The following is a 10,312-nucleotide window of genomic DNA, read 5'->3' on the forward strand; positions in this document are numbered from 1 at the left end:
TTTTCAGATACAAAAAGAAAAGAAACTCAAGTAACATAATTTTTTTTAATATTGTATATTGTTTGTTGGTGATTAATTATGTGTGTCAAGTCTTTATTGTTTGCTTTATGCACAGTGCATAAATCAAATACTTCGCAACTTACTAACTCGAATTAGGTTGACCATCCCATACGCCTACCATCACCGGTCCTAACCTGCCACCCACCGAGCCCTCCAAACCAAGCGTCCTTCAAAGATCCACCCATACCAACCTACCCGGAAATCATCTTCAACGACATGATTTACTACCTGAAATCCCAGTCGGAGAGGATAAGGATCCCGCCAGTACAGATAAGATCCTTCATCCTAACACCGGAGGTAGTAGATCTACCGTACTTAGGGATGGTGATGGCGAGGAAAGAAGGGGGGGAAATGGTCCCATCGGTCATTCCGGATATCAGGGACCTGGAGGCGATCTGCAAAGAAGCAGCAACATTTCTGAAATGGTGGTTGATGACAGTGTTAGGTTATGATACATATGACAATTCATAAATCATGCGGAAAAACCATAAACCCAGAAAAACATATTATTTACACATAATCATTTAGCATAGATTAGATGCATACTCTTTGTTGCGTGCCTTCCCTAGCCGCGCCCGAACCGAAAAAGAACAAGTCTTTAGGACTCCAAGTGTCGTCCCTCCGTAGATAGTCCACAGCACGTCCGGATCCGCCTTAAGATTGACCAACTAGAATCGCCCTTAAGGTACTATTATTTTCGGCACTTTATAGGCAAATGTGTGACTGAATTTTTCTCTCAAAAACTCACTTTGAATACTTTGAAACTTGTGTTATAAATTGTGAGCCCTAGCCTCATATTTATAGCGGTATGGAAAGGGAATCGAAATCCTATTCAGATACAAATTAATCAAACCTAGAATCCTACAAGAACTCTAATTTAATTAATTTATCAAATAGAATTAGGAATTTAATCATTAACCGAACTCTGCATGTTTTAGGAAACGTGCACGAACACAAACACTTGCACACACACGCACGACAGCCACGATGGGCCTCATGCGTGCGCGCGAGCAGCAGCCCACTCAGCGCCCGCGCGCGCTGCGCGCTGCGCGCGCTGTGCGCTGCGCGTGCTGTGCGCGCTGTGCGCGCTGCGCGCTGCGCGCAGCCTGCTGGGCCTGGCCTTGCTGTTTGTGCGGCGCGCTTGGCTTGCTGGGCGATGGCCTGGCTTCGTGCTGGGCCTCGTCCGGCAGGCCTCGTCCGATGCTTATTCGTACGATGCGCTTCCGATTAAATTTTCCGATTCCGGAATTCATTTCCGATACGAACAATATTTAATATTTCCGATTCCGGAATTAATTTCCGTTTCGAACAAATATTTAATATTTTCGTTTCCGGAATTATTTTCCGATTCCGGTAATATTTCCGATTCTGACAATATTTCCGTTTCCGGCAATATTTCCGATTCTGGCAATATTTCCATTTCCGATAATATTTTCCGATACGTACCATGTTTCCGTTTCCGGCAACATCTACGACTTGGATAATATTTATATTTCCGATACGATCCATATTTCCGTTTCCGGCAATATCATCGTTTCCGGAGTATTCATTTCTTGCCTGTGACGATCTTAGCTCCCACTGAAACCAAGATCCGTCGGTTCCGAATATTCATAGATGGAGTATTTAATGCCATTAAATACTTGATCCGTTTACGTACTATTTGTGTGACCCTACGGGTTCAGTCAAGAGTAAGTTGTGGATTAATATCATTAATTCCACTTGAACTAAAGCGGCCTCTAGCTAGGCATTCAGCTCACTTGATCTCACTGAATTATTAACTTGTTAATTAATACTGAACCGCATTTATTAGACTTAACATAGAATGCATACTTGGACCAAGGGCATTATTTCCTTCAGTCTCCCACTTGTCCTTAGGGACAAGTGTGCATTTCCTAATTCCTTTGTCGCTCGATGCTTGCTCTTGAACATAAGGTAAGAGTTGTCATCCTTATTATGTCCAGAGGTGTTCCTCGGTTTCAGAGTTCAACTGATCAAATAAACAGATAATCATAGCCTATGATTCATCCGAGCACGGCCATGCATTTCACAGTTTCTAGCTCTCCGAGTGGCCTTGTACAACTTTTAAGCATCTCATCCCGATTTATGGGAGGACAATCCCAATCTTGCGATCTTGAGATTAGACTTCGTTTGATAGGTGATTACCTGAGCGTTGCCTTTATAGCCTCCTTTTACGGTGCGACGGTTGGTCAACGTCAAAGCAACCAGTTCTCAAACAAGTAATCTCAAATCACTCAGGTATTGAGGATTTAGTGTCTAATAATTTAATGAAATTTACTTATGACAGACTTTCATCTCTTACAGTAAAGTTTCATAGGTCTCGTCCGATACTAGTCTTCCCAAAGTAAGTATCTATGCAAATGATTATGACATTGCCATGTCCACATAGTTCAAGAAACAGAACTACTAGTCATCTTGCATTCTAATCGTCTAACGTTTTCTATGCGTCCAATTTTATAGAAAACTCCGATTAGGGACCATTTTCAACCTTTGACATTCAAGTTCACTTGATAGACATTTCTTAGTCACAGGACTGGTCCTGACAGTCTATCTTGAATATATCGTCAAATTGAAGGGACTCATCATTTAATAAACCACAAATTAAATGGAAAAATGAATTCTTTTCATTTATTGTGAATGATTAACCAATAATGTTTTACAAAGATTTAAACTCTAAAACTTTAAAACATTAAACAGAGACATCAAAGCCATTCTCCAATATGCTTGATTCCCATAGCTGCAGTGTGCGAGTTGTGCTTCGCTTGCGGCAGAGGTTTAGTTAATGGATCTGATATGTTGTCATCAGTTCCAATTTTGCTTATCTCGACTTCTTTTCTTTCAACGAACTCTCGTAGAAGGTGAAATCTACGAAGTACATGCTTGACTCTCTGGTGGTGTCTAGGCTCTTTTGCCTGTGCAATAGCTCCGTTATTATCACAATACAGGGCTATTGGTCCTTTAATGGAGGGGACTACACCAAGTTCTCCTATGAACTTCCTTAGCCATATAGCTTCCTTTGCTGCTTCATGTGCAGCAATGTACTCCGCTTCAGTTGTAGAATCCGCAATGGTGCTTTGCTTAGCACTTTTCCAGCTTACTGCTCCTCCGTTGAGGCAGAAGACAAACCCAGACTGTGATCTGAAATCATCTTTGTCAGTTTGGAAACTTGCGTCCGTATAGCCTTTAACAATTAATTCATCATCTCCACCATAGACCAGGAAGTCATCTTTGTGCCTTTTCAGGTACTTCAGAATATTCTTGGCAGCAGTCCAATGCGCCTCTCCTGGGTCTGACTGGTATCTGCTCGTAGCACTGAGTGCGTACGCAACATCCGGGCGTGTACATATCATAGCATACATTATTGAACCAATCAATGATGCATATGGAATCCCATTCATTCGTCTACGCTCATCAAGTGTTTTTGGGCACTGAGTCTTGCTTAGAGTCATTCCATGAGACATGGGTAGGTAGCCTCGCTTGGAGTCCGCCATCTTGAACCTATCAAGCACCTTATTGATATAAGTGCTTTGACTAAGTCCAATCATCCTTTTAGATCTATCTCTGTAAATCTTGATGCCCAATATGTACTGTGCTTCTCCTAGATCCTTCATCGAAAAACATTTCCCAAGCCAAATCTTGACAGAGTTCAACATAGGAATGTCATTTCCGATAAGCAATATGTCGTCGACATATAATACTAGGAAAGCAATTTTGCTCCCACTGACCTTCTTGTATACACAAGATTCGTCCGCGTTCTTGATGAAACCAAAGTCACTGACTGCTTCATCAAAACGTATATTCCAGCTCCTGGATGCCTGCTTCAATCCGTAGATTGACTTCTTTAGCTTGCATACCTTTTTAGCATTCTTTGGATCCTCAAAACCTTCAGGCTGTGTCATAAACACAGTTTCTGTTAAAACGCCGTTTAAGAAAGCAGTTTTGACATCCATCTGCCATATTTCGTAATCGTAATATGCAGCGATTGCTAACATTATTCGAATAGACTTTAGCATTGCAACTGGTGAAAAGGTTTCATCGTAATCCACACCGTGGACTTGCCTGTAACCTTTTGCAACCAATCTAGCTTTGAAAACTTCAAGTTTCCCATCCTTGTCCTTTTTCAGTTTGAAAACCCATTTGCTTCCAATGGCTTGGTAGCCATCTGGCAAATCGACCAAATCCCATACTTGGTTTTCAGACATGGAGTCTAATTCAGATTGCATGGCTTTTTGCCATTGCTTGGAGCTAGGGCTCGTCATAGCTTGCTTGTAAGTCGCAGGTTCATCACTTTCAAGTAATAGAACGTCATAGCTCTCGTTCGTCAAAATACCTAAGTACCTTTCCGGTTGAGATCTATATCTTTGCGATCTACGCGGGGTAACATTTCTAGATTGACCATGATTCTCACCAGATTCTTCTAAAGATCTCTGAGTTTCATCCTGAATGTCATCTTGAGCATTCTCTAGAGTTTGTTGTTTGACTCGAATTTCTTCGAGGTCTACTTTTCTCCCACTTGTCATTTTGGAAATGTGATCCTTCTCCAAAAAGACACCATCTCGAGCAACAAACACTTTGTTCTCAGATGTATTGTAGAAGTAATACCCCTTTGTTTCCTTTGGATAGCCCACAAGGATACATTTGTCAGATTTTGGATGAAGTTTGTCTGAAATTAATCGTTTGACGTATACTTCACATCCCCAAATCTTAAGAAAAGACACATTTGGAGGCTTTCCAAACCATAATTCGTATGGAGTCTTTTCGACAGCTTTAGACGGAGCTCTATTTATAGTGAGTGCAGCTGTATTTAGTGCATGTCCCCAAAATTCTAATGGAAGTTCGGCCTGACCCATCATTGACCTGACCATGTCTAGCAAGGTTCTGTTCCTCCGTTCCGACACACCGTTCCATTGTGGTGTTCCAGGAGGAGTCAATTCTGATAGAATTCCACATTCTTTCAGATGGTCATCAAATTCATAGCTCAGATATTCACCGCCTCTATCAGACCGCAGTGCCTTAATCTTCTTGCCTAATTGATTCTCTACTTCACTCTGAAATTCCTTGAATTTGTCAAAGGATTCAGACTTATGCTTCATTAGGTAGACATAACCATACCTACTGAAGTCATCAGTGAAAGTGATAAAGTAGCTGAAACCACCTCTAGCATTTGTACTCATTGGTCCACATACATCTGTATGGATTAAACCCAATAGTTCATTTGCTCTTTCTCCAACTTTAGAGAAAGGTTGCTTTGTCATTTTGCCAAGTAAACATGACTCGCATTTACCATAATCCTCTAAGTTAAATGGTTCTAGAATTCCTTCCCTTTGAAGTCTTTCTAAGCGTTTCAAGTTTATATGGCCTAATCGACAATGCCACAGATAGGTGAGATCTGAATCATCCTTTTTGGCCTTTTTGGTATTTATGTTATATACTTGTTTGTCGTGATCTAATAAATAAAGTCCATTGACTAATCTAGCAGATCCATAAAACATCTCTTTAAAATAAAACGAACAACTATTGTCTTTTATTATAAAGGAAAATCCCTTAGCATCTAAGCAAGAAACTGAAATGATGTTTTTAGTAAGACTTGGAACATGGAAACATTCTTCCAGTTCCAAAACTAGCCCGGAGGGCAACGACAAATAGTAAGTTCCTACAGCTAATGCAGCAATCCGTGCTCCATTTCCCACTCGTAGGTCGACTTCACCCTTGCTTAACTTTCTACTTCTTCTTAGTCCCTGTGGATTGGAACATAAGTGTGAGCCACAACCTGTATCTAATACCCAAGAAGTTGAATTAGCAAGTATACAGTCTATAACGAAAATACCTGAAGATGGAACGACTGTTCCGTTCTTCTGATCTTCCTTTAGCTTCAAGCAATCTCTCTTCCAATGCCCCTTCTTCTTGCAGTAGAAGCATTCGGATTCAGAAGTGGGTTGACTGACCTTCCTCTTTGCAGATTTGGCGCCAGTTTGCTTAGTTGGGCTGGCCTTGTTGCCACCTTTCTTAGCATTCCTCTTCTTTCCATATTTCTTGAACTTGCCCCCACGCACCATAAGCACATCCTGCTTATCACTTTTGAGCGTCTTTTCAGCGGTCTTCAGCATACCGTGAAGCTCAGTGAGCGTTTTGTCCAGACTATTCATACTGTAGTTCAGTTTGAACTGATCATACCCGCTATGAAGAGAATGGAGGATGGTGTCTATAGCCATTTCCTGAGAAAATTGCTGATCCAGCCGACTCATATTCTCAATGAGTCCAATCATTTTGAGAACATGTGGACTTACGGGCTCGCCTTTCTTAAGCTTGGTCTCAAGAATTTGCCTATGAGTCTCGAATCTTTCGACTCGAGCCAGATCTTGGAACATGTTCTTCAACTCACTGATGATTGTGAAAGCATCTGAGTTGATGAACGTTTTCTGCAGATCCGCACTCATGGTGGCGAGCATTAGACATTTCACATCCTTGTTGGCATCAATCCAACGATTGAGGGCTGCCTGAGTGACCCCGTCGCCTGCAGCTTCGGGCATCGCCTCATCTAGGACATACTCCTTTTCTTCCTGCATAAGAACTATTTGCAAGTTCCTTTGCCAGTCAAGGAAGTTTTTCCCGTTCAACTTCTCCTTTTCGAGAATTGATCGAATGTTGAATGAATTGTTGTTTGCCATATTAAAAACTACAATTGAAAAGAATAAACAAATAAATAACCATTCACAGTTTCTCTTAATAAACTTAAATTCTAGCATACATGCATAATTCAATGTTTATTAAGCATTTTATTCAAATTATGTGTTCCGGCAGGTGTGAATAAAATGATTCCAAGATCCTAAAATCATTGAAGAACTAAGCACAGTTTGTCGACTTAATCCTAGAACATCTTAGGTAAGCAAAAGCCTTTTGCTAATAGTCTAGAAACTATTCTTGGTTGATAGGTACGTCTAAGAACTTATTAGGTAAACCTATCGAATTTGCCACGACATAAAAGGACTCCTTACTTATATCGTTGAGTTTCACCAAAACTAACATGTACTCACAATTATTTGTGTACCTTGCCCCTTTAGGACCAATAAGTAACACCTCGCTGAGCGAAAACTATTACTAGATTGATGTAAAGGATATCCAAGCAAGTGTATATTTTGGCATGGCACCTTATAACTCAATTTTTAAGTTTGGAACTTAAGGCTCTTACTATGTTGGTTAGATTTTAAGTGAACTAAAATCCTTAATCATGCAACATAATCAAGCTTTTGATCTCATGCATTTTAAGACATATTTAAAAACAATAAATAACTTAAAACATGCATAAGATATTTGTGATCTAGTATGGCCCGACTTCATCTTGAAGCTTTGACTTCAAAGTCCGTCTTGAAAATCTCCGTGGGAGGCACCATTTTCTTCAAATAGGATAAGCTATAACTAATTACAACTATTTGATGGTTCGCAGACCATATTTGAATTGAAAAATAACTTTGGTACTTTAGACCAATTACATTCAAATTAATGGTACGCAGACCATATTTTCTATCCTATTTGGGCCATACTAGTCACTTCATAACCTGCAAAACAGTACATATACAATATATACCATTCACCCATTCATTATCATGAATGGCCCACATAGCTGGTTAGTAAAACACATTATGCATCACGTAAACATTTGCAGCAATTAATCAAGGGCACCAATAATCTACCAATTATTCAGTCCTTATTAATTCTAATCAAGTTGTTTTAACCTTAAGGATTTGTAGACCTAATCAAGAGTTTATGACTAAAAAGCGCTCCCACTTAAACCAATAAATTCATATGCTTTACCAATTTTAAACATAAAAATGTATTTCTAGTCTAACCGGAAACATACAAATTTAATTAAAATTTAAAGCTCATATAAATTTATAATTGAATCCAAAAAGTTTAATTTAATTTCAGTCGTATTTAAATTAATTCATGATTTTAATTTTAGTAAAATAATTAGAATAAATAACATTTATTATAATTATAATATTCAAAATTAAAATCCAAGAAAATAATTCAAATTATTAATTTTAAAATTAATTAAAATTACGTGAACTGAAATTTTCAAATTAAACATTCAAATCGATCTAATCGTAATGCAAACACCCTACGCGTTGCACGCCCATGGGCCGTACGCACACAGCCATTGCTGGCCATGTGCGCGCAGCCCATGCGCTCGTCGCATAGCTGCTGCTTCCCTATCGCAAGCCTCCGCACGCATTGGTGCTCGCTGCGCGCGCCAGCGCTCATCGCACGCGAGCTATCGCTCGCAGTGCGCGCGCGCGACATCGCTCGCTGGGCGCGCGACATCGCTCGCTGGGCGCGGGAGCCATCGCTCGCTGGGCGCGCGACATCGCTCGCTGGGCGCGCGACATCGCTCGCTGTGCGCGCGAGCCATCGCTCGCTGGGGCGCGACATCGCTCGCTGGGCGGGCGACATCGCTCGCTGTGCGCGCGAGTAATGCTGGGCGCAGCGCTCGTGGCACGCGAGCTTGCGCTCGCTGCGCGCGAGGCTGCGCGCTCTTGTGCGAGGCAGCGCGCGTTGTGGCGCAGCTCGCTTGCTGCCCACACGCGACTGCCTTGGCTCGCTCTTCGCCCATGCCCATTCGTTCATTGCTCGTGGCACACGACACAAGGCAGGGCTGCTGCCTTGTGCTCGTGCACTACGCCCTTGCTCATTGCATTCGTGCCGCACGGGCGACGAGCTCCCTTGCTCGTCGTCGCATGCCCGCATTATACAACACCCCTTAAGGGTAACACGAAGCGTCCATTGCTTCGTGCGTGCAAGTTTTATGAACGAATCGCATAAAATTTAAAATTTATATTTAAAATTAATGACAAATTAATAAATAATATTAATTTCATAATTTTAGGGCGAAAAAATCGAAAATTTATTATCCAATTGATTTCCGATTGATATGGATTCAAGTCTAGGTCATAAAAATTTAAAATTTATCGTAAATTTACAATTTTTATGGTGGTTTTTAATCATAGGTTTCTAATTAAATTACAATTAATTATGAATATCAAATTAATTCTAAATTATTCTAATTTTCAACAAATTAATCATAATTAATAATTAGATTGCATAATTAACAAGACTAGGCATTCAAACTTGTTAAACATATGCAGTAGGTCAATCAAAAATTCAAGATTTATCAACAAGAATCGCAAATATTTAATTTAACATCTTAAATTTACGAAATTTTGCATTCGAAAAACTAAAACCTTCGAAAAGTCATAGTTAGGCTTCGAATTTGAGAATTCTGGGTTCGGCAAAAAAAGACTATTTTTGTCAAAATTTTAGAATGCCTTTTACATGCGGAATTGACACAAAAATCACTCAATTCGGATGAGTAACGAAGAAACTGCCGAAAAACTGCGTACGTATAATTAAATAAACGCAATTTGCAATTAATTAACAATTACGAAAATTAATCACCCCTTTTAATTCTTGCAAATTTGTAATATTTAACCATGTTCATGCAATTTAGATTATGAAAATAATAAGGGGCTCTGATACCACTGTTAGGTTATGATACATATGACAATTCATAAATCATGCGGAAAAACCATAAACCCAGGAAAACATATTATTTACACATAATCATTTAGCATAGATTAGATGCATACTCTTTGTTGCGTGCCTTCCCTAGCTGCGCCCGAACCGAACAAGAACAAGTCTTTAGGACTCCAAGTGTCGTCCCTCCGTAGATAATCCACAGCACGTCCGGATCCGCCTTAAGATTGACCAACTAGAATCGCCCTTAAGGTACTATTATTTTCGGCACTTTATAGGCAAATGTGTGACTGAATTTTTCTCTCAAAAACTCACTTTGAATACTTTGAAACTTGTGTTATAAATTGTGAGCCCTAGCCTCATATTTATAGCGGTATGGAAAGGGAATCGAAATCCTATTCAGATACAAATTAATCAAACCTAGAATCCTACAAGAACTCTAATTTAATTAATTTATCAAATAGAATTAGGAATTTAATCATTAACCGAACTCTGCATGTTTTAGGAAACGTGCACGAACACAAACACTTGCACACACACGCACGACAGCCACGATGGGCCTCATGCGTGCGCGCGAGCAGCAGCCCACTCAGCGCCCGCGCGCGCTGCGCGCTGCGCGCGCTGTGCGCTGCGCGTGCTGTGCGCGCTGTGCGCGCTGCGCGCTGCACGCAGCCTGCTGGGCCTGGCCTTGCTGTTTGTGCGG

Source organism: Spinacia oleracea, chromosome 3, assembly GCF_020520425.1.
Source record: "Spinacia oleracea cultivar Varoflay chromosome 3, BTI_SOV_V1, whole genome shotgun sequence".
Classification (NCBI taxonomy): Eukaryota; Viridiplantae; Streptophyta; class Magnoliopsida; order Caryophyllales; family Amaranthaceae; genus Spinacia; species Spinacia oleracea.